The sequence below is a fragment of the Engystomops pustulosus genome, chromosome 9, assembly GCF_040894005.1.
Source record: "Engystomops pustulosus chromosome 9, aEngPut4.maternal, whole genome shotgun sequence".
In the NCBI taxonomy this organism is placed as follows: domain Eukaryota; kingdom Metazoa; phylum Chordata; class Amphibia; order Anura; family Leptodactylidae; genus Engystomops; species Engystomops pustulosus.
Window position 1 is genome coordinate 79,754,314 of NC_092419.1, and position 26,218 is coordinate 79,780,531.

The following is a 26,218-nucleotide window of genomic DNA, read 5'->3' on the forward strand; positions in this document are numbered from 1 at the left end:
TTTCATCCCTGTTTTTTTAATAAGTAATGTTGGTAGAGATACTTAGGAAACATGTAGAAGAAAATGTCATGATTCAAGTCATTCAATCAATTGCTGGGCTTATATGGATTTATACACCTCCCCACAGGCCCTGAATGGTAAAGAGATGTCCATTGCAATACATAACCCTACTTCTACATATCACCTTTAGGAGAAAATTGTACCGTGGCTGAAGAATATTCCAATTAAATTGGATTGGAAGATCAGTCCTGCTCAATAGGTCTGTAGTGAGCAGATTTTCTAATGATATCACTTCAATATGCTTACATGACACAGCCACATGTGACTTGCCAGTTTTCTGCCAGTTTTCATATCCTTTTTGTCTTCTTTCAACCTACAATTGACCATGTACTATAAATGTATTTGTCGTCCTGGGCTGTAGACGCACATACAAGCCGCAGGTTTTACAGCCCAGCTGCTGTAATCACACAAGAACAGGTTGGGCACCCAGCGGATAGAGCCAGGCACCCTGCAGAGAAGAAAGAACAAGTTTATTACCTCTCCTGACTCTTCAATTTTAACGGCTACAGAGCTCAATGAGGAGCCGATTAATGAAAAGAATATTGAATAGAATATTGAATCCGGTGAACATGTGAGCGCTGGGCAGAGCTACTGGCAGACTCATTACATCTGTCTCTGATTAGTTACTTGTAGTGTGTGGTGGGGCACAAAATGCATCATAATACTCCAGACCAAAAAGTATAGTTTATTATGTAGGACACCATTTCTACACTTTTTGTGTAAACTATGTGGTTATGTGGAACTGCAAATTTTCAATCCAACATGTACCTGAATCCTGCATGTAAACCTAACTTTCTGACTCTAAGGCCCGTTCCACACTTGCGAGTGTGATGCGATGAACTCGCATCACACTCGCAACGCAAGCTGCCGGGAACGCACGGCCCGAACGCTGCACCACGGGATTGAACTGACATGCTGAGTTCTCTCCTGGTGTGCAGCGTTCGGGCCGTGCGTTGCCGGCAGCTTGCGTTGCGAGTGTGATGCGAGTTCATCGCATCACACTCGCAAGTGTGGAACGGGCCTAAGGGAATCCATGAATTTGTGCTGCTAAGTCTGTTTTCTGATGCCCAGTTTTACTGATGATTTGCACTGTGATATTAAATTGTGGTACATGGCCTTCGGGTACATTCACTTGGGCGTCTGGGGGGATGTATATTTGGCCGCATACACGTCCCCATAGACGCCAATGACAGCCTGGCGGCAGTTTGGTGCCGTGCCGTACACGGGAAAAAGATAGAGCATGCTCTATCTTTCCCTTTGTGTTTAGCTGTGCGCTGCTGTTCACCTCCTCCCCAGCGTACAAGCTGTGTGAATGTACCCTTAGTGTACACGGCATCACATCAGAAATAACAGTCCACAATCAGTAGGGGTTTTGAAGTTGGTAGTCTTGTAGACTTGCTTGATTTTGATCTAAATATACACCACAAATTGTGCCAAAAATTGGTGTCAGGAAAGTAGAAGTGCAGGAAAACAACTTCACCCAACTTCAGTGACAAAAAAAATTGGTGTGAGTGTCTGAAAACTGATCTTTTTGTGCCGCAAACACTATGCTGCAAAATATAAGACACTGGGATTGCCCTGTAAAAAACAGGCACAAAAGTATTAATTAATTTCCCCCTGTATGACTTAAAGAGGACCTGTCACCCAAATGTTCAGCACTAGGAGCTCCTAGTGCTTGAACAAACGCTGCAGTGTTAGAGTGATAGCGTTAACTAGAGATGAGCGAGCACTAAAATGCTCGGGTACTCGTTATTCGAGACGAACTTTTCCCGATGCTCGAGTGCTCGTCTCGAATAACGAGCCCCATTGAAGTCAATGGGAGACTCGAGCATTTTTCAAGGGGACCAAGGCTCTGCACAGGGAAGCTTGGCCAAACACCTGGGAACCTCAGAAAAGGATGGAAACACCACGGAAATGGACAGGAAACAGCAGGGACAGCATGCATGGATGCCTCTGAGGCTGCTTAATCGCACCATTATGCCAAAATTATGGGCAACAGCATGGCCATGACAGAGTGACAGAATGAAGCTAGATAGCATCTAAAACATCCAATAATTGACCCTGACACTATAGGGGACGGCATGCAGAGGCAGCGGCAGCAGGCTAGAGAGTGTCATGGCGACATACCCTAAATGGACTCAGGCTTCAAACCAATGGGTGGCAGAGAGGAACCAAAGGAGGTGAGCAAGAAGCGCTCAAATAATATCGGTACATGATAAAAGTTTGCCAGTATATTTTGTGGATTACACAGCAGGGTGGCGACAAAGTTAACAACTTTGATGTGGAATCCATGAAAACAACCCAAATTTGTGCCTGACACACCTCGTTTGATAAGGGGACGATGTATGGAGGCAGCTATATGGACGACTTTTGGAGGTAGCAATGGAGACAACGTGTGGAGGCTGCTATGGAGACAATTTAATTTGGATAGTGCCTGTATGTGGCAGTCCAAAAAAGTTTTCAAACCAGAGGAGCAGGTAGGTGGCCCTCCAGAAAAATGAAATAGATTGAGTGCCTGTATGTGGCAGTCCAAAAAAGTTTTCAAACCAGAGGAGCAGGTAGGTGGCCCTCCAGAAAAATGGAATAGATTGAGTGCCTGTATGTGGCAGTCCAAAAAAGTTTTCAAACCAGAGGAGCAGGTAGGTGGCCCTCCAGAAAAATTGAATAGATTGAGTGCCTGTATGTGGCACTCCCAAAAATTGTTTAAAACAGAGGACCGGGTAGGTGGCCCTCCAGAAAAATTAAATGCATAAAGTACTATAGCTAGAGCCAGTGGGCCCTGTCAAAAAATAGCCAGTTTCCTTTGCTTTAGTGTACAAAGAGGAGGAGAAGGAGGAAAATGAGGAGGAGGAGGAGTGCATAAATTATTCAGGTTGAGCTTCCTTCACCTGGTGGAGATTGGAAATTATGAGAAATCCAGGCTTTATTCATCTTAATAAGCGTCAGCCTGTCAGCGCTGTCAGTCGACAGGCGTGTACGCTTATCGGTGATGATTAGAGATGAGCGAACATGCTCGTCCGAGCTTGATGCTCGGTCGAGCATTAGGGTACTCGAAACTGCTCGTTGCTCGGACGAATACTTTGCCCGCTCGAGAAAATGGCAGCTCCCGCCGTTTTGCTTTTTGGCGGCCAGAAACAGAGCCAATCACAAGCCAGGAGACTCTGCACTCCACCCAGCATGACGTGGTACCCTTACACGTCGATAGCAGTGGTTGGCTGGCCAGATCAGGTGACCCTGGGATAGACTAGCCGCTGGCCGCGCTGCTCGGATCATTCTGTCTCTGGATGCCGCTAGGGAGAGAGCTGCTGCTGGTCAGGGAAAGCGTTAGGGTGTTCTATTAGCTTACTGTTAGGCAGGAGTGATTCTCAAAGAACCCAACAGCCCTTCTTAGGGCTACAATAACGTTCTACTTTTTTTATTTTAATTTGCATCTTTTACCATTTTGTGAGGAATTAGCAGGGGGACTTGCTACCGTTGTGTTTAGCTCTTAGTGGCACACATATCCATAGCAAAGACCGAAGTGGGAAAATTCAGTAGGGGTTGGATTTCTATTAGGCAATAACTCAGTGTCATCTCATCTGGCATAGTAGTGTGCTTCCTTTGATACTTGGCTAGAAAATAGCCATAGGAGAATACAAATAGCTTCTTGAAGCCTACAGTAGCGTTCTATATATTTGATTTCTGGTTGATCTGCTGGTGGCTGTAGTTTCTGCAGTGCATGTACTTGCCAATTCTGAGCAATTTGTAGTGAGACTTGCGACCGCTGTGTTCTGCGCTTAGTGGCGCACATATCCATAGCAAAGGCTGAAGTGGGAAAATTCAGTAGGGGTTGGATTTCTATTAGGCAATAACTCAGTGTCATCTCATCTGGCATAGTAGTGTGCTTCCTTTGATACTTGGCTAGAAAATAGCCATAGGAGAATACAAATAGCTTCTTGAAGCCTACAGTAGCGTTCTATATATTTGATTTCTGGTTGATCTGCTGGTGGCTGTAGTTTCTGCAGTGCATGTACTTGCCAATTCTGAGCAATTTGTAGTGAGACTTGCGACCGCTGTGTTCTGCGCTTAGTGGCGCACATATCCATAGCAAAGGCTGAAGTGGGAAAATTCAGTAGGGGTTGGATTTCTATTAGGCAATAACTCAGTGTCATCTCATCTGGCATAGTAGTGTGCTTCCTTTGATACTTGGCTAGAAAATAGCCATAGGAGAATACAAATAGCTTCTTGAAGCCTACAGTAGCGTTCTATATATTTGATTTCTGGTTGATCTGCTGGTGGCTGTAGTTTCTGCAGTGCATGTACTTGCCAATTCTGAGCAATTTGTAGTGAGACTTGCGACCGCTGTGTTCTGCGCTTAGTGGCGCACATATCCATAGCAAAGGCTGAAGTGGGAAAATTCAGTAGGGGTTGGATTTCTATTAGGCAATAACTCAGTGTCATCTCATCTGGCATAGTAGTGTGCTTCCTTTGATACTTGGCTAGAAAATAGCCATAGGAGAATACAAATAGCTTCTTGAAGCCTACAGTAGCATTCTATATATTTGATTTCTGGTTGATCTGCTGGTGGCTGTAGTTTCTGCAGTGCATGTACTTGCCAATTCTGAGCAATTTGTAGTGAGACTTGCGACCGCTGTGTTCTGCGCTTAGTGGCGCACATATCCATAGCAAAGGCTGAAGTGGGAAAATTCAGTAGGGGTTGGATTTCTATTAGGCAATAACTCAGTGTCATCTCATCTGGCATAGTAGTGTGCTTCCTTTGATACTTGGCTAGAAAATAGCCATAGGAGAATACAAATAGCTTCTTGAAGCCTACAGTAGCGTTCTATATATTTGATTTCTGGTTGATCTGCTGGTGGCTGTAGTTTCTGCAGTGCATGTACTTGCCAATTCTGAGCAATTTGTAGTGAGACTTGCGACCGCTGTGTTCTGCGCTTAGTGGCGCACATATCCATAGCAAAGGCTGAAGTGGCAAAATTCAGTAGGGGTTGGATTTCTATTAGGCAATAACTCAGTGTCATCTCATCTGGCATAGTAGTGTGCTTCCTTTGATACTTGGCTAGAAAATAGCCATAGGAGAATACAAATAGCTTCTTGAAGCCTACAGTAGCGTTCTATATATTTGATTTCTGGTTGATCTGCTGGTGGCTGTAGTTTCTGCAGTGCATGTACTTGCCAATTCTGAGCAATTTGTAGTGAGACTTGCGACCGCTGTGTTCTGCGCTTAGTGGCGCACATATCCATAGCAAAGGCTGAAGTGGCAAAATTCAGTAGGGGTTGGATTTCTATTAGGCAATAACTCAGTGTCATCTCATCTGGCATAGTAGTGTGCTTCCTTTGATACTTGGCTAGAAAATAGCCATAGGAGAATACAAATAGCTTCTTGAAGCCTACAGTGGCATTCTATATATTTGATTTCTGGTTGATCTGCTGGTGGCTGTAGTTTCTGCAGTGCATGTACTTGCCAATTCTGAGCAATTTGTAGTGAGACTTGCGACCGCTGTGTTCTGCGCTTAGTGGCGCACATATCCATAGCAAAGGCTGAAGTGGGAAAATTCAGTAGGGGTTGGATTTCTATTAGGCAATAACTCAGTGTCATCTCATCTGGCATAGTAGTGTGCTTCCTTTGATACTTGGCTAGAAAATAGCCATAGGAGAATACAAATAGCTTCTTGAAGCCTACAGTAGCGTTCTATATATTTGATTTCTGGTTGATCTGCTGGTGGCTGTAGTTTCTGCAGTGCATGTACTTGCCAATTCTGAGCAATTTGTAGTGAGACTTGCGACCGCTGTGTTCTGCGCTTAGTGGCGCACATATCCATAGCAAAGGCTGAAGTGGCAAAATTCAGTAGGGGTTGGATTTCTATTAGGCAATAACTCAGTGTCATCTCATCTGGCATAGTAGTGTGCTTCCTTTGATACTTGGCTAGAAAATAGCCATAGGAGAATACAAATAGCTTCTTGAAGCCTACAGTAGCGTTCTATATATTTGATTTCTGGTTGATCTGCTGGTGGCTGTAGTTTCTGCAGTGCATGTACTTGCCAATTCTGAGCAATTTGTAGTGAGACTTGCGACCGCTGTGTTCTGCGCTTAGTGGCGCACATATCCATAGCAAAGGCTGAAGTGGCAAAATTCAGTAGGGGTTGGATTTCTATTAGGCAATAACTCAGTGTCATCTCATCTGGCATAGTAGTGTGCTTCCTTTGATACTTGGCTAGAAAATAGCCATAGGAGAATACAAATAGCTTCTTGAAGCCTACAGTAGCGTTCTATATATTTGATTTCTGGTTGATCTGCTGGTGGCTGTAGTTTCTGCAGTGCATGTACTTGCCAATTCTGAGCAATTTGTAGTGAGACTTGCGACCGCTGTGTTCTGCGCTTAGTGGCGCACATATCCATAGCAAAGGCTGAAGTGGCAAAATTCAGTAGGGGTTGGATTTCTATTAGGCAATAACTCAGTGTCATCTCATCTGGCATAGTAGTGTGCTTCCTTTGATACTTGGCTAGAAAATAGCCATAGCAATAGGATAGGATTGTTTGGTTCTAAAAACTCAAAAAAAAACAAAAAACACAAAAAAAAACAAAAAACACAAAAAAAACACACAAAAAAAAAAAAAAAAAGTAAAAAAAAAAAAAAAGTTATAACTCTCATTTTAAAAATGTTTAACCCCAGGGCTAGGGGTAGAGGACGAGGGCGGGGACGTGGGCGTCCAACTACTGCAGGGGTCAGAGGCCGTGGTCCTGGGCGGGGTGAGACACCACCTGCTGATGAGGGAGCAGGGGAACGCCGCAGAGCTACACTCCCTAGGTTCATGTCTGAAGTTACTGGGACTCGTGGTAGAGCACTGTTGAGGCCAGAACAGTGCGAACAGGTGATGTCGTGGATTGCTGACAATGCTTCGAGCAATTTGTCCACCACCAGTCAGTCTTCCACGCAGTCCACCCATGTCACCGAAATCCCCACTCCTCCAGCTCCTGCACCTCAGCCTCCTCCCCCCCAGTCTGCCCCCTCCCAGGAAAATTTGCCATTTGAACCGGCATACTCTGAGGAACTGTTTTCTGGACCCTTCCCACAGTCACAAACCACTTGTCCGGTTGCTGCTGAGCAATTTTCCGATGCCCAGGTTTTCCACCAGTCACAGTCTGTGGGTGATGATGACCTTCTTGACGTAGTGGAAGTGTGTAAAGAGGTGTCCGACGATGAGGAGACACGGTTGTCAGACAGTGGGGAAGTTGTTGTCAGGGCAGGAAGTCCGAGGGGGGAGCAGACTGAGGGATCGGAGGATGATGAGGTGACAGACCCAAGCTGGGTTGAGAGGCCGGGTGAACACAGTGCTTCTGAGACGGAGGAGAGTCCTCGACCTGAACAGGTTGGAAGAGGCAGTGGTGGGGCCAGACGGAGAGGCAGGGCCAGAGCTGGTGCATCAGCGCCACTGTCAACTAGTGAAGCTCCCGTGGTGAGGGCTCTTGCGGCGAGGGCTAGATCTTCAGAAGTGTGGAGGTTCTTTAAGGAAACACCGGATGACCGACGGACTGTGGTGTGCAACATTTGCCAAACCAGGCTCAGCAGGGGTTCCACCACTACTAGCTTAACTACCACCAGTATGCGCAGGCATATGAATGCTAAGCACCCCACTCAGTGGCAACAAGCCCGTTCACCTCCGGCCGTGCACACCACTGCTCCTTCCCCTGTGTCAGCTGCTAGTCAGCCCCCTGCCCAGGACCCTGGCCCAAAAACCCCATCGTCGCCTCCACGATCCTCCACAGCATCCACCAGCGTTCAGCTCTCCATACCCCAGACGCTGGAGCGGAAACGCAAATATAGTGCAACCCACCCGCACGCCCAAGCCCTTAATGTGCACATCTCCAGATTGCTTAGCCTGGAGATGCTGCCCTATAGGCTAGTAGAGACCGAGGCCTTTCGCAACCTCATGGCGGCGGCCGCCCCTCGGTATTCGGTCCCCAGCCGCCACTACTTTTCCCGATGTGCCGTCCCAGCCCTGCACCAGCACGTGTCAGACAACATCATCCGTGCCCTGACCAACGCCGTTTCTGACAAGGTCCACCTGACCACGGACACGTGGACGAGTGCTGCCGGGCAGGGCCACTATATATCGCTGACGGCACATTGGGTTAACTTGGTGGAGGCTGGGACCGAGACTGACCCTGGGGCTGCTCATATACTGCCGACGCCGAGGATTGCGGGGCCTACCTCGGTCCAGGTGTTTCAGGCCTACTATGCCTCCTCCTCCTCCCACCCCTCCTCCACCTCCTCCTCCGAACTACCATCCGTGGGCACGGCGCCATCAGTCGGTAGCTCTAGGCACAGCAGCAGTGCCGTCGCTAAGCGACAGCAGGCGGTGCTCAAACTGCTGAGCCTAGGCGACAAAAGGCACACCGCCCAAGAGCTATTACAGGGCATCACGGCGCAGACTGATCTGTGGCTGGCACCGCTGAACCTCAAGCCGGGAATGGTTGTGTGTGACAACGGCCGTAACCTGGTGGCGGCTCTGCAACTCGGCAGACTGACACATGTGCCATGCCTGGCCCATGTGTTAAATCTGATAGTGCAGCGTTTCCTCAAGACATACCCCAATCTGTCTGATTTGCTCACGAAGGTGCGCCGCATCTGTGCGCATTTCAGGAAGTCCAGCCCAGATGCTGCCACTCTCAGGGCAGCGCAGCGCCGCCTCCAACTGCCCGCTCACCGACTGTTGTGCGACGTGCCCACGAGGTGGAATTCAACACTGACCATGTTATCCAGAGTTTACCAGCAGCGCAGAGCGATTGTAGACTGCCAGATGTCAACTTCCACCAGAACTGGTAGTCAGGTCAGTCAGCTTCCTCAAGTCTACAATGAGGAGTGGACGTGGATGTCTGATATCTGTCAGGTGCTGAGTAACTTTGAGGAGTCAACACAGATGGTCAGTGGCGATGCCGCCATCATCAACCTCACCATCCCGCTGCTTGGCCTGTTGAAAAACTCTCTGGTCAGCATGAAGTCGGAAGCTTTGCGCTCGTCACAAGAGACGGGGGAAGAATATTCCCTTGTTGATAGCCAAAGCACCCTGAGGTCTGTTTCTCAGCGCATATCGGAGGAGGTGGAGGTGGAGGAGGATGAGGAGGAAGAGGAGGAGAATGTTGGCGAGACACAAGAGGGGACCATTGTTGAGTCCTTCACTGTTCAGCGTGTATGGGCAGAAGAAGAGGAGTTGGAGGAGTTGGAGGAGGAGGAAATGGACAGTCAGGCCAGTGAGGGGAGTGAATTCTTACGCGTTGGTACTCTGGCGCATATGGCAGATTTCATGCTAGGCTGCCTATCCCGTGACCCTCGCGTTCAAAGAATTTATTCCAGCACCGATTACTGGGTGTTCACTCTCCTGGACCCACGGTACAAGCAAAATCTTGCCACTCTCATCCCTGCAGAGGAAAGGAGTGTGAGAATGCATGAATACCAGCAGGCCCTGGTGCACAAGCTGAAACAGTATTTCCCTTCTGACAGCGCTAGCGGCAGAGTGCGTAGTTCTGCGGGACAAGTAGCGAGGGAGAGTAGGCGAGCAGGCAGCTTGTCCAGCACTGGCAAGGGTACGCTTTACAAGGCTTTTGCCAGCTTTATGTCACCCCAGCAAGACACTGTCACCTGTCCCCAGTCTCGGCAGAGTAGGGCTGATCTTTACAGAAAGATGGTGAGGGAGTACGTAGCTGACCATACCATCGTCCTAAATGATCACACAGCTCCCTACAACTACTGGGTTTCAAAGCTGGACATGTGGCACGAACTGGCGCTGTACGCCTTGGAGGTTCTTGCCTGCCCTGCCGCTAGCGTCTTGTCCGAGCGGGTTTTCAGTGCAGCTGGTGGCATCATCACCGATAAGCGTACACGCCTGTCGACTGACAGCGCTGACAGGCTGACGCTTATTAAAATGAATAAAGGCTGGATTTCTCAGAATTTCCAATCTCCACCAGGTGAAGGAAGCTCAACCTGAATAATTGATCCACTCCTCCTCCTCCTCCTCATTTTCCTCCTTCTCCTCCTCTTTGTACAGTAAAGCAGAGGAAAATGGCTATTTTTTGACAGGGCCCACTGGCTCTTGCTATACTTCATGCATTTAATTTTTCTGGAGGGCCACCTACCCGGTCCTCTGTTTGAAACAATTTTTGTGAGTGCCACATACAGGCACTCAATCTATTCCATTTTTCTGGAGGGCCACCTACCCGGTCCTCTGGTTTGAACAATTTTTGGGACTGCCACATACAGGCACTCAATCTATTCCATTTTACTGGAGGGCCACCTACCTGCTCCTCTGGTTTGAAGAATTTTTGGGACTGCCACATACAGGCACTCAATCTATTCCATTTTACTGGAGGGCCACCTACCTGCTCCTCTGGTTTGAAACATTTTTGGGACTGCCACATACAGGCACTCAATCTATCCCATTTTACTGGAGGGCCACCTACCTGCTCCTCTGGTTTGAACAATTTTTGGGACTGCCACATACAGGCACTCAATCTATTCCATTTTACTGGAGGGCCACCTACCTGCTCCTCTGGTTTGAAACATTTTTGGGACTGCCACATACAGGCACTCAATCTATCCCATTTTACTGGAGGGCCACCTACCTGCTCCTCTGGTTTGAAACATTTTTGGGACTGCCACATACAGGCACTCAATCTATCCCATTTTACTGGAGGGCCACCTACCTGCTCCTCTGGTTTGAAACATTTTTGGGACTGCCACATACAGGCACTCAATCTATTCCATTTTACTGCAGGGCCACCTACCTGCTCCTCTGGTTTGAACAATTTTTGGGACTGCCACATACAGGCACTCAATCTATTCCATTTTACTGGAGGGCCACCTACCTGCTCCTCTGGTTTGAACAATTTTTGGGACTGCCACATACAGGCACTCAATCTATCCCATTTTACTGGAGGGCCACCTACCTGCTCCTCTGGTTTGAAAAATGTTTGGGACTGCCACATACAGGCACTATCCAAATTAAATTGTCTCCATAGCAGCCTCCACACGTTGTCTCCATTCCTACCTCCAAAAGTCGTCCATATAGCTGCCTCCATACATCGTCCCTTTATCAAACGAGGTGTGTCAGGCAGAAATTTGGGTTGTTTTCATGGATTCCACATCAAAGTTGTTAACTTTGTCGCCACCCTGCTGTGTAATCCACAAAATATACTTGCAAACTTTTACCATTTAGGGATATTATTTCAGCGCTTCTTGCGCATCTGTTTACATTCCCCTCACCCGCCATATCCTAAACTTATAAGAACGCTACTACACTTGATCTTATACAAAAGTGCTGTTTGGGGAGTAGCCTAGAGACAGGGGCTTGGATTTGCGAAAGCTCGCCTGGCAGCGGAGCGCCAGCTCCATGCGCATCATGCGCTTCTTGCGCATCTGTTTACATTCCCCTCACCCGGCATATCCTAAACTTATAAGAACGCTACTACACTTGATCTTATACAAAAGGTTCTTAGAAGTGCTGTTTGGGGAGTAGCCTAGAGACAGGGGCTTGGATTGGCGAAAGCTCGCCTGGCAGCGGAGCGCCAGCTCCATGCCAAGATCCAACTAACATAGTTTTAACTGCAGCACCTTTAATCTACTACTAGTTCACTGCCTCCATACATGGTCCCCTTATCAAACGAGCTGTGTCAGGCAGAATTTTGGGTTGTTTTCATGGCTTCCATGTTAACTTTGTCGCCACCCTGCTGTGTAATCCACAAAATATACTGGCAAACTTTTATCATGTACCGATATTATTTGAGCACTTCTTGCTCACCTCCTTTGGTTCCTCTCTGCCACCCATTGGTTTGAAGCCTGAGTCCATTTAGGGTATGTCGCCATGACACTCTCTAGCCTGCTGCCGCTTCCTCTGCATGCCGTCCCCTATAGTGTCAGGGTCAATTATTGCATGTTTTAGATGCTATCTAGCTTCATTCTGTCACTCTGTCATGGCCATGCTGTTGCCCATAATTTTGGCATAATGGTGCGTTTAAGCAGCCTCAGAGGCATCCATGCATGCTGCCCCTGCTGTTTCCTGTCCATTTCCGTGGTGTTTCCATCCTTTTCTGAGGTTCCCAGGTGTTTGGCCAAGCTTCCCTGTGCAGAGCCTTGGTCCCCTTGAAAAATGCTCGAGTCTCCCATTGACTTCAATGGGGTTCGTTATTCGAGACGAGCACTCGAGCATCGGGAAAAGTTCGTCTCGAATAACGAGTACCCGAGCATTTTAGTGTTCGCTCATCTCTAGTGATGATGCCACCAGCTGCACTGAAAACCCGCTCGGACAAGGCGCTAGCGGCAGGGCAGGCAAGAACCTCCAAGGCGTACAGCGCCAGTTCGTGCCACATGTCCAGCTTTGAAACCCAGTAGTTGTAGGGAGCTGTGTGATCATTTAGGACGATGGTATGGTCAGCTACGTACTCCCTCACCATCTTTCTGTAAAGATCAGCCCTACTCTGCCGAGACTGGGGACAGGTGACAGTGTCTTGCTGGGGTGACATAAAGCTGGCAAAAGCCTTGTAAAGCGTACCCTTGCCAGTGCTTGACAAGCTGCCTGCTCGCCTACTCTCCCTCGCTACTTGTCCCGCAGAACTACGCACTCTGCCGCTAGCGCTGTCAGAAGGGAAATACTGTTTCAGCTTGTGCACCAGGGCCTGCTGGTATTCATGCATTCTCACACTCCTTTCCTCTCCAGGGATGAGAGTGGAAAGATTTTGCTTGTACTGTGGGTCCAGGAGAGCGAATACCCAGTAATCGGTGCTGGAATAAATTCTTTGAACGCGAGGGTCACGGGATAGGCAGCCTAGCATGAAATCTGCCATATGCGCCAGAGTCCCAACGCGCAAGAATTCACTCCCCTCACTGGCCTGACTGTCCATTTCCTCCTCCTCCAACTCCTCCAACTCCTCTTCTTCTGCCCATACACGCTGAACAGTGAAGGACTGAACAATGGTCCCCTCTTCTGTCTCGCCAACATTCTCCTCCTCTTCCTCCTCATCCTCCTCCACCTCCTCCGATATGTGCTGAGAAACAGACCTAAGGGTGCTTTGGCTATCAACAAGGGAATCTTCTTCCCCCGTCTCTTGTGACGAGCGCAAAGCTTCCGACTTCATGCTGACCAGAGAGTTTTTCAACAGGCCAAGCAGCGGGATGGTGAGGCTGATGATGGCGGCATCACCACTGACCATCTGTGTTGACTCCTCAAAGTTACTCAGCACCTGACAGATATCAGACATCCACGTCCACTCCTCATTGTAGACTTGAGGAAGCTGACTGACCTGACTACCAGTTCTGGTGGAAGTTGACATCTGGCAGTCTACAATCGCTCTGCGCTGCTGGTAAACTCTGGATAACATGGTTAATGTTGAATTCCACCTCGTGGGCACGTCGCACAACAGTCGGTGAGCGGGCAGTTGGAGGCGGCGCTGCGCTGCCCTGAGAGTGGCAGCATCTGTGCTGGACTTCCTGAAATGCGCACAGATGCGGCGCACCTTCGTGAGCAAATCTGACAGATTGGGGTATGTCTTGAGGAAACGCTGAACTATGAGATTTAACACATGGGCCAGGCATGACACATGTGTCAGTCTGCCGAGTTGCAGAGCCGCCACCAGGTTACGGCCGTTGTCACACACAACCATGCCTGGCTTCAGGTTCAGCGGTGCCAGCCACAGATCAGTCTGCGCCGTGATGCCCTGTAATAGTTCTTGGGCGGTGTGCCTTTTATCGCCTAGGCTCAGCAGTTTGAGCACCACCTGCTGTCGCTTAGCGACGGCACTGCTGCTGTGCCTAGAGCTAGCGACTGATGGCGCCATGCCCACGGATGGTAGTTCGGAGGAGGAGGTGGAGGAGGGGTGGGAGGAGGAGGAGGCATAGTAGGCCTTTGAGACCTGGACCGAGGTAGGCCCCGCAATCCTCGGCGTCGGCAGTATATGACCAGCCCCAGGGTCAGACTCGGTCCCAGCCTCCACCAAGTTAACCCAATGTGCCGTCAGCGATATATAGTGGCCCTGCCCGGCAGCACTCGTCCACGTGTCCGTGGTCAGGTGGACCTTGTCAGAAACGGCGTTTGTCAGGGCACGGATGATGTTGTCTGACACGTGCTGGTGCAGGGCTGGGACGGCACATCGGGAAAAGTAGTGGCGGCTGGGGACCGAATACCGAGGGGCGGCCGCCGCCATGAGGTTGCGAAAGGCCTCGGTCTCTACTAGCCTATAGGGCAGCATCTCCAGGCTAAGCAATCTGGAGATGTGGACATTAAGGGCTTGGGCGTGCGGGTGGGTTGCACTATATTTTCTTTTCCGCTCCAGCGTCTGGGGTATGGAGAGCTGAACGCTGGTGGATGCTGTGGAGGATCGTGGAGGCAACGATGGGGTTTTTGTGCCAGGGTACTGGGCAGGGGGCTGACTATCAGCTGACACAGGGGAAGGAGCAGTGGTGTGCACGGCCGGAGGTGAACGGGCTTGGTGCCACTGATTCGGGTGTTTAGCATTCATATGCCTGCGCATACTGGTGGTAGTTAAGCTAGTAGTGGTGGAACCCCTGCTGATCCTGGTTTGGCAAAGGTTGCACACCACAGTCCGTCGGTCATCCGGTGTTTCCTTAAAGAACCTCCAGACTTCTGAAAATCTAGCCCTCGCCGCGGGAGCCCTCGCCACGGGAGCTTCACTACGTGACACATTTGGCGCTGATGCACCTGCTCTGGCCCTGCCTCTCCGTCTGGCCCCACCACTGCCTCTTCCAACCTGTTCTGCTATAGGACTCTCCTCCGTCTCAGAAGCACTGTGTTCACCTGGCCTCTCAACCCAGCTTGGGTCTGTCACCTCATCATCCTCCGATCCCTCAGTCTGCTCCCCCCTCGGACTTCCTGCCCTGACAACAACTTCCCCACTGTCTGACAACCGTGTCTCCTCATCGTCGGACACCTCTTTACACACTTCTGCCACTACGTCAAGAAGGTCATCATCACCCACAGACTGCGACTGGTGGAAAACCTGGGCATCGGAAAATTGCTCAGCAGCAACCGGACAAGTGGTTTGTGACTGTGGGAAGGGTCCAGAAAACAGTTCCTCAGAGTATGCCGGTTCAAATGCCAAATTTTCCTGGGAGGGGGCAGACTGGGGGGGAGGAGGCTGAGGTGCAGGAGCTGAAGGAGTGCCGATTTCCGTGACATGGGTGGACTGCGTGGAAGACTGACTGGTGGACAAATTGCTCGAAGCATTGTCGGCAATCCACGACATCACCTGTTCGCACTGTTCTGGCCTCAACAGTGCTCTACCACGAGTCCCAGTAACTTCAGACATGAACCTAGGGAGTGTAGCTCTGCGGCGTTCCCCTGCTCCCTCAGTAGCAGGTGGTGTCTCACCCCGCCCAGGACCACGGCCTCTGACCCCTGCAGTAGTTGGACGCCCACGTCCATGCCCTCGTCCTCTACCCCTAGCCCTCGGGTTAAACATTTTGAAAATGAAAGTTATAACTTTAATTTTTTTTTTACTTTTTTTTTGTGTTTTTTTTTTTTTTGTGTTTTTTAGTTTTTAAAACCAAACGATGCTATCCTATTGCTATGGCTATTTTCTAGCCAACTATGAAAGCACACTGCTATGCCAGATGAGATGACGCTGAGTTATGAAAAAATAAACGTAAAATAAAAAGTAAATGGCAGACTGTGCCTAATTGAAATCCAACCCCTAATAAATTATCCCACTTCGGTCTTTGCGATGGATATGTGTGTCACTAAGCGCTAAACACAGCGGTCGCAAGTCTCACTCCAAATTCCTCACAATTGGCTAGTATATGCACTGCAGCAAGGACAGCCACCAGCAGATCAACCAGAAATAAAATATATATAACGCTATTGTAGGCGTAAGTAAGCCGTTTGGATTCTCCTTTGGCTATTTTCTCGCCAAGTATGAAAGCACACTGATGAGATGACGCTGAGTTATGAAAAAATAAACGTAAAATAAAAAGGAAATGGCAGACTGTGCCTAATTGAAATCCAACCCCTAATAAATTATCCCACTTCGGTCTTTGCGATGGATATGTGCGTCACTAAGCGCTAAACACAGCGGTCGCAAGTCTCACTCCAAATTCCTCACAATTGGCTAGTATATGCACTGCAGCAAGGACAGCCACCAGCAGATCAACCAGAAATAAAATATATATAACGCTATTGTAGGCGTAAGTAAGCCGTTTGGATTCTCCTTTGGCTATTTTCTAGCCAAGTATGAAAGCACACTGATGAGATGACGCTGAGTTATGAAAAAATAAACGTAAGATAAAAAGGAAATGGCAGACTGTGCCTAATTGAAATCAAACCCCTAATAAATTTTCCCACTTTGGTGTTTGAGGTGGATATGTGTGTCACTAAGAGCTAAACACAACGGTAGCAAGTCCCCCTGCAAATTCCTCACAATATGGTACTAGCTGCACTACTAGTGCCAGCAAGCCCAGCCACAAGCAAACAAAAAAAAAAAAAGTATAACGTTATTGTAGCCCTAAGAAGGGCTGTTGGGTTCTTGGAGAATCACTCCTGCCTAACAGTAATCTACCTGCATACTAACGCTAACCCTGACCAGCAGCAGCTCTCTCCCTAGCGGCATCCAGACACAGAATGATCCGAGCAGCGCGGGCAGCGGCTAGTCTATCCCAGGGTCACCTGATCTGGCCAGCCAACCACTGCTATCGACGTGTAAGGGTACCACGTCATGCTGGGTGGAGTGCAGAGTCTCCTGGCTTGTGATTGGCTCTGTTTCTGGCCGCCAAAAAGCAAAACGGCGGGAGCTGCCATTTTCTCGAGCGGGCGAAGTATTCGTCCGAGCAACGAGCAGTTTCGAGTACGCTAATGCTCGAACGAGCATCAAGCTCGGACGAGTATGTTCGCTTATCTCTAGCGTTAACGCAAACCACCGGAAACGCTATCAAACACTGCGGCGGGGTACAGTGTAATTGTCGGACAGCTCGCAAAGCTGTCTCATGTATTCATGAGGGGGTGGGGCATGGCTAGGGGCGGTGACTGCCGCCTGCTGGCGGCAGTCACTGGCGGCCTAGGGAGCGAGTGGGACGGTCCGGGGAAGAGGCACCTCCTTGGACCGCCCCCTCATGAATACATCGGACCACTTTGCGCGCGGTCAGATGATTACATTGTACCCCGCCGCAGTGTTTGATAGCATTACCGGAGTGCCTAGTGGCGAAAATTTGGTTGACAGGTCCTCTTTAAAGGGGTTGTCCACCTTTCAACAAATAATTGATATTGTTTAAAGGAAACCTCCCACCACGGATCTACCTGTAAAGGTAGATCGGGTGGTAGGTGCATCTATTGGACGTGTGGATAGCCCTTTTATCCTCCTATCAGATATCTTCGGCACACAGCTATGAGGAGTTGGGCACCCCGTCTATGAAGCCTGCACAGTAGCTCCTCATAGTTGCGCACCGAAGATATCTGGTAGGAGGATCAAAGAGGCTACTGGGACGTGGAGTAGCTGTGCCGTGTAGCCTCAGCTCTGGCTACTCCATGCCTCTTTCGAAAATCTGCATATTAGGGAAATAAAAGTTATTAAAAGATTTGGGGGGAATGTGGGTATTAGCCCTTAAAAGGGCTATCCTCACGTCCAATAGATGCACCTACCACCCGATCTACCTTTATAGGTAGATCCGTGCTGGTAGGTTTCCTTTAACTAAGGAAAAAGTTATCAATTGTCCAATATACTTTCTGTATCAATTTCTCATGGTTTTCTAGATCTCTGCTTGCTGTCCTGCTATAGGAAGCTTCTATGTTTTACTTCCAGTAGATAGAAATCAGTCCATGGTCTTGTGAAAGACATGCAGACGCACAAGATGTTATAGTCACAGAGAGTAATTAGATTTGTGTGACAATAACAGCTCATGGACCTGTCACATGACCGTGGTCAGATTTCTCTCCACTGGAAGTAAGACAGAAGCTTCCTGTAGAATGACAGCAAGCAGAGATCTAGAAACCGTGAGAAATTGATACAGAAAGTATATTGGAAAATTGTATAACTTTCCCTTACACAAACCATATCATATCAATTACACCAAACATCAAAATCCATCATGATAAACCAAGAACACTTACTCATAGATCCAGAAGTTTTCTGGTGGGCAGTAGTAGAGCCCTTTGGTGCTGCAGATTCACAGGCTGTTACAATGTGCATGGAGCACTCCCCTTCCACTGTGTGCTGAAACTTCCACTGTTGTAGTTAGATTAGAAAATTAGACAGAGGAAAGGGGAAGTGCTGAGGGAGTAGAGGGGGGGGGGGGGGGAGTGTAAGAGCCTGTGAATCTGCAGCACAGAGGGGCTCCGGTAAAAATTCCCAGATACCTTCTGGCTCATTAGCACAATTTTAAAAGTTGATTTCAGAAGGAAGGAGGCCATGGATAACAACTACAAGCAGACCCAGGTTACATACAGAATAGGTTCAATAGGTTTGTTCTTAAGTTGAATCTAGTTGAATCTAAGTTGAAGTCTGAATCTGAATTGTTTGTAAGCGTCGATCCAGCACAAAGTAGTATATGGTCCCTGTGACAATTTGATTTTAAAAATTTTAGATTGACAAGGGAACAAGGTTAACAATGATATTTCATTGCTGAGACCTTAACCCCTTAAATGCAAGCTACAGATAAAAATGTATTTTTATTTTAACTGCCTGTATGTCCAGTTTCTAGGTGCTACAAAACCAAAGATAGGAGCTTCTGAAGGGACACTGCCTCTGCAGCCACTAAATTTGACTTTACTAAGGGTCATGGATCGCACTTTTGTCAGACTTTCCGACGTTTTCGGGTTTTGCGCGGCTGTGACAGCTATTTAACAGGTGTCTGCTCTGTCATTGTGTCGCACGTGATCGGATTTTGGTGCAGCTGCGCTGGCTTTTATGAGTCAGAAATTGGGTGGCGTGCTGACTGATTCGGCCTGAGTGCGGGATTTAACTTTCAAACCTATATGCACAAGGAAGAAGAAGGTAAACTCCGGCAGACCTAAGTGGGGAAGTGACACATGCAGGATATTGGGCGCACGAGTGAATCACGGCAGTGGGCATTATCAACGGACAATGGGCTTTGGGTGAGCTCCGTGGACGGGGGAAGTAAATGAGCCACGGAGTCATAATTCATTATTTCCCGACTATAGTGGAGATGTTTTATAGATACACACGTGAGATTTTACATAAAAGAGGGACATTTCATATTCTACTTGAGGGGACTAGTGGTTTGGCAGGGTAAAACCTGGTGACAGGTTCCCTTTTAATCGGGGACTTTCTGTATAAGAAGATCATCAAAGTCCGGGTGCTTGTATCTGTGTGTCACTGGTTTGTCATGCTTGACTTTGCTTGTAGATTTCTATTATTTATCCCTCACTTTGTGTTTCCATCTATCCTCCACTATAGATTGTGAGCCCTATTTGGCAGGGTGCTCCTATTACTTGTTTCAGATCACTGTCGTTTTTGTCTACTGTACTTGCACTTATTCTCAATGTACTCTATAAAAAATAATAATCCTAATTAGAGATGAGCGAGCACTAAAATGCTCGGGTGCTCGTTATTCGAGACAAACTTTTCCAGATGCTCGAGTGCTCGTCTTGAATAACGAGCCCCATTGAAGTCAATGGGAGACCCGAGCATTTTTCAAAGGGACCATGGTTCAGGAATAAAATGTGTTATTTAATTGAAAAAGAATGTCTTCTGATAAGTTAGCAGATGTATGCAAACATCTGCAATCTATTCTTCACTGTTCCGCGCGTATATTATCTCCCGACAAGTTAGCAGATGTGAAGAACAGTGAAGAATAGAATAAAAACAGTGAACACAGGATCATTTAAGTGAAAAACGCAGTGAAAAACACAGTGAAGAATAGATTACAGATGTTCGGCACATCTGCTTACTTGTCGGGGTGATACGCTGTCCCGGGATCGCTCCTCTTCTTCCACTGAAGTCTCCCCGTGCTGCCCGATGTCTCCCCGTGCTGCCCGATGTCTCCCCCGTGCTGCCCGATGTCTCCCCCGTGCTGCCCGATGTCTCCCCGTGCTGCCCGATGTCTCCCCCGTGCTGCCCGATGTCTCCCCGTGCTGCCCGATGTCTCCCCCGTGCTGCCCGATGTCTCCCCGTGCTGCCCGATGTCTCCCCCGTGCTGCCCGATGTCTCCCCGTGCTGCCCGATGTCTCCCCCATGCTGCCCGATGTCTCCCCGTGCTGCCCGATTTCCCCCCCGTGCTGCCCGATGTCTCCCCGTGCTGCCCGATGACTCCCCCGCGCTGCCCGATGTCTCCCCGCGCTGCCTGATGTCGCCCCCGTGCTGCCCGATGTCTCCCCGCGCTGCCCGATGTCTCCCCCGTGCTGCCCGATGTCTCCCCCGTGCTGCCCGATGTCTGCCCCTGCTGCCCGATGTCTCCCCGTGCTGCCCGATGTCTCCCCCGTGCTGCCCGATGTCTCCCCCGTGCTGCCCGATGTCTCCCCGCTGCCCGATGTCTCCCCGTGCTGCTTGATGTCTCCCTGCTGCTTGATGTCTCCCTGCTGCCGTTCATCGCATATCTTCCGACAAGTAAGCAGATGCGCCGAACATCTGTAATCTATTCTTCACTGTGTTCTTCACTGTCTTTTTCACTTAAATGATCCTGTGTTCACTATGTTCACTGTTTTTATTCTATGCTTCATTGTTCTTCACTGTGTTTTTTTTATTAAATGCTCGATCTGGAGCAGGGGAAATACTCGTCCGAGCAACGAGCCGCTTCGAGTACCTTAATACTCGAACGAGCATCAAGCTCGGACGAGTATACTCGCTCATCTCTAATCCTAATCCTTGAGCAATGTGACATCAGACCTGAGGTCGTACAGACAGAAAGATTAAAAGATCTTTTATGATTATTGTGTATTTGTGAAAGTCTGGTTGCAACTGCAATCATGCAGGATGCACGTAACAGTCCAGTGGACCTTTGTATGGGTCCACTGTGTCATCTGTGGCTTTGAAAAAAGATATTATGGTATATTGCAGTCTCTCCACTGGATTTCACCTACCTGACTTCCCCCGGGACATTAGGGCAGCGATGGTCCTCCAGCTACATGGACCTTGGTTCATGACACAGGCTCTGTTTTTTTGCATAGTAATAATGCATGTAACTACCATCACTGCACATTACCTCACTGAGATGACATCTCACACAACACTGGCCATACTGGATGCACTGCAACCAACCTACTACAGCCAAACATAGTGGTGATCACATGATCTGTTTAGGACGAACTGCTAAAAAAACAAACCTAGTGACACTTCTCCGATTTGATCTGGTTTGGAAGGAATGAACTCTGATGACCTATGGAAAAAATGATCAATACATTAAAAACTATAGCAGCACAAACGAAAATTGTTGCTGCACAAACGTAGCACAAACGTTTGACACCAGTTTTGTTTGATTCGGTTAATGCAGGGTGTGGGAAGGGGGGGTCTGGCGGACCTTTTGACCTTTGCAATTTCATTAAGCATAGCATAGCAGAATTGATTGGCACCGGTTTTGTTTGCTTTGGGTAATGGGGGGGGGGGGCTGGTTGATCTCTGATGAGCTCTGTAAACTTTTATTAATATCTTAAAAAAACGATAGCGGCACAAATGAAAATTTCTGCTGCACAAACTAGCACAAACAAAGCATACATTTTTGACAATAATTTTCTTCAATCAGGTACATGTTAGGTAATGCCACACCCCAAAATGTCCAACCTATCAAAATATAATAACGGTTATTCCCGGTGTTTATCCCCGTAACGGAAAATACCACCCACAATCGAAAATACCACTTTTTTCCATTTTGAAAAATATAACAAATTCAATAACAAGTGATCAAAAGGACGTACAGTGCTAAAAATGGTAGCATTGAAAACATCATCAAATGTCGCAAAAAACGACATTAACAACAGCTCCATACACTGAAGTAAGAAAAAGTTATTAGCATCAGAAGGAGGAAAAATGAAGAATTTTTTTGGTTTTTTAAGAGTGCCACTACCTATAACGTTTTCACATATCTTGGATTTTGGAGTCAAGTATTTGGCAGTGTGCACTCTCATTCTAGTGACTGTCGGTTTTGGGGACTCTCATTCCAGTGACTGTAGGTCTCGGGCACTCTCATTCCAGTGACTGTCACTTTGTCTATGGAGAGATTTATCAGAAATGTCTGAGCGCAAAGCCGCTCTAGCTGGCCATGGCAACCAACCAGCACTCAAGTTTCATTTTTGCACAGCTGTTTTAAATAAAATTAAATAAAATAAAAGCTTTTAAAGTAAAATTACTGCTGATCTCTGATTGGTTTCCATGGGCAACTGGAACAGTTTTACCTGTTTACCAATTCTTATAAATATCCCCCTATTTCTGTCTCTATCCATCTTACCACTAAGATGTCTTATACTTAAAGGGGTTGTCCACTTTCGGCAAATATTTGATATGATTTGTGCAAGGAAAAGTTATCAATTGTCCAATATACTTTCTGTATCAATTCCTCACAGTTTTCTAGATCTCTGCTTGCTGTCCTGTTGTAAAAGCTTATTTTTTTTACTTCCAGTGTACATAATCTGTCAATGTGATGTGATGGACAGGCAGGTGCACGAGCCGTTATTATCACACAACTCCTATTACTCTCTGTGATAATAACGGCTTGTGCACGTGTACCTCCATCACATCACAGGGACAGATTTCTATCCACTGGAAGTAAACATAGAAGCTTTCTATAGCAGCGCAGCAAGCAGAGATCTAGAAAACTGGGAGGAATTGATACAGAAAGTATATTGGAAACTTGTACAACTTTTCCTTAAACAAACAATATCAAATATTTGCTGAAAGTGGACAACCCCTTTAATAACATGTGGTAGAGCAGCAACCAATCACGGCTCAGCTTCCAACTGCCACATCAGCAGCAGCAGCAGACAATGGCTTCTGTATACGGTGGGTAGTAAGTGGATTTTAGAAAGCGCGGGGTGAAAATTTTGGGTCAAAACTTGGTCTATGACGTTCCTTGAGTCACAGAGAGCGACTGTGTAAAATTGGGTTACTGAAAACTCTATGGCACAGATTCCTTTAGCAGACATGCATACATACATAGAGCTTTACGAGTATATTAGAGTTCCCAGTCCCCTTCTTAATAATATTGGTCAATTTGGTCTTAAATCTTATGACTGAAAAAAATATCCAGGACTCGAATATACACATGCAGTATCTCAGAAGAAAATCTTACTATATTCACCCGATTCTTTCTTCACATGTGAGGTAGCCATGTGGCCTCTTATTGTTCTCAGGAGGACATAGACCTTTTCACGTCTATGTCCTGGAGTTTGGAAACTTAAAAACTTCATGTGCCTGATAGAATTTCCAGATTGCATGAATGGCTGATGTTATGCGAGTCAACAACACCAAAAAGAGGCAACAAAGTGGCCAAGCAGCTATGAATTGGGGGGGGGGGTGTAGTTTTAGGGGAAGGGGTATACAGATATTGGGATTGTCAATTTACTAGCAGTATGGTGTCCCACAATATACATGACAGGAAATCTCCTAGCGGGTGTAGGTAGATAGTTACAAACTGTACAGCAGGTACATGTTGACCTTGACAGTCACAAAAATTGATCAGCGAAGTGAAGAGATGTAAAAATGGAAGAAATTGTTACCTGTGCCTCATATAAAGTGGGTAAGTTGTTTCATTTATGAACTTTTGTTGACATTTTTCAATTTATAAAGAGAAATAGCATGGAAGAATCTCCTAGTGGGAGTACTCATAGCTTAGGGTGTCACGGGTGCTCCTGCGACCCACTGGCTCTCAGGCGCACTCATGTGTCTTCTGGCCGTTAAAAAAAAATAAATCTTTACTTAGGTTTCAGGTCCAAAGAAAAGGCTTACATTTATTTGCACAAAAATAAAATGTACAGAACAAAAATGCAGATAATTCAGGGGATAGATTGCAGCTACCTTGGAACAAGCAGCTCCCCTGTGGTCAGATCAGACACTCTGACCTAGAGACAATCCATGTACACACAGGTGTCATTAAATACCCAACTCATTCCCTTGAGTTTTAAAGGGATACACTCCTGGGTTGTACCTTTAACAACAAACATCACACAAAGATAGATTTCACCACAATACAATATAATACACAATATAATAATAAAGGTGAGTTTACAATATACACAAAGTAACCAAAGTTAGAAATGCAAACATAAACCGCATGGCTTCAGCTCTGCATCACCTGGCAGTAATCAGGTGCAGCTATATAACCCCCGGCTCATCCTCTGCTCAGGTTTTGCGCACACACACAGGTAAGATCAGGTAATGCTGAGGGGTGACTGCTGAACTGGTTTGTCTGGTGAAACAATAGTGGACAGAGACAAAGGTTTGCTGGTCAGCAGGAGGAGAAAAAGAAGAAAAGGTACAAACACATTGAGAAGACAAACAGTTCACCATTCACCCCTCAACACCATGTGCCCCCGTATGGCAGCGCCCCAGTGCGCTAGCTGCAACAGTACTCACCTGTCCGTGCTCCAGCGACGGCTCCTGTAGAGCGTGCACATCTACACTCCCTAGGGCGCATGCATGTTGGCAATGTGAAATTTAAAGGGCCATGGCTCCCCTATGCTATTACTGCCCTGATATATAGCCTTTAAGCCCCGTTGCCTGAGGGAAAGTGCTACATTGAGACTATTGTGATCTATCCATTGTGACCTCTGCTTCGTTTCCTCGATTCTCTGCCGCCTGTCTTGACCTCCTGCTATGTCCCCGACTTCAATTCTGTGCTGCCTGTCCTGACCTCCTGCCTGACTATGACTCTGATTTTGCCTGCCGCTTCTGTACCTCACCTTGGCCACTACCGCAAGCAGGTCGCGCATGTGGTATCGCGCCACAGCAAGTCCAACCTGCTTTATGGTGGGCTCTGGTGAATACTGGGTGCCACTTAGACTCCGCTTCCAGGTGTCAGCTTACGTCCACCACCCCCGATTCTGACAGTCCACCAACAATCCTGACATGCAGTCTACTATTGGCATACAATGCTTTAGCTAAAACAACACGGTATATGAAGATTTTACAATATTTCAGAATATAAAATAGCAATATTTCACTGTATGAGTGTAGCTATAGTATAAAACAGCTGATCGGGGAAGGGGCCATTGGTCGCACCCCCATGATTAACTACTAATGAGTAATCGTGTATACATATCAGATCATAAGCAGTAAAGGTGAACAGGTGTGGAAAAATAAACTCTGTCAGCCTAAAAAAGTCTAAAAACTAGAACAGCTATAAGAAAACAAGGACAGCATGTAGTCTTAGGAATAATTTGAAGAATTCTTAGTAACTTTTCTGGGTGTCCTCTGCCCTTGGTCAGAGTTCATTGCAGGTATCCATGGGGTTCTCCTGTCCCAGCTGATGCACAGGGTCTACCCTCCATATCTAACATGCATTAATGCATCATTTATCAAATCTTTGGTTGCAATGTAATTCCCCTCAATTAGGCACCCAGAGCGGACATGGTGTCACACACCTGACCTTTAACCAGTGCAGCCTGAATAATCCGATAGTGTTTTATTTTAATAAAAGCTGCACGCTGCGTCCTGCCCTGTGCGGAATTCTGCAGTTTAATTCCAGAGTTTAATCACTTCCAGCTGCCGGCAGATGCAATGTGAAATCAGATTGGGGCCAGGACTGCACTGAATCCCACTGCCTGTCAGTGACTGGAATAAAACCAGGCGGCTTAACCCCTGGAGCGCTGGACTGTCGGGTGCCAATAATTGCGTTATTCCTCGCAGAGCTTGGATCACGGTGCGGTGAGGATGTATGGATATTACAGTGTCTCACAATGAACAAAGCTGTGAGCACATGTGTGTTTACTGATGGGGTAACCCCTTCAAGCCCGAACCGTGGACTGACAGATGTTTTGGTAAATCTAAAAGCTGCTGAACAGTGAGAGCCTATTTATGCAGCACAATTATTGTTCCATGTGAACAATATTGTGTGGTCGAAGGATAATTTCCCTGTGTAAATGAGTAAAACGATTGCAGATGACAAATGACAATGCCTTTAATCAGTGAAAACATAGACCATGCGTAAAACTTAGAACTGTTCCTAATGCTTGAATACATCGCTTGCCTATTCTTAGTATTAATAGGAATATACCAAAG

General features: G+C 47.4%; 1 long non-coding RNA gene across 2 annotated transcripts in view; it reads left to right on the forward strand.

Annotated features, from left to right (window-relative positions):
• The first annotated feature begins 22,755 nt into the window (after positions 1-22,755).
• The window catches only part of LOC140077653 (uncharacterized), a 78,033-nt gene continuing 74,570 nt past the window's right edge, over positions 22,756-26,218 (forward strand). For both annotated transcript variants that reach the window (XR_011849807.1, XR_011849806.1), the window contains exon 1: positions 22,756-23,002. This is a non-coding gene — a long non-coding RNA (uncharacterized lncRNA). The remainder of the gene's footprint in view (positions 23,003-26,218) is intronic.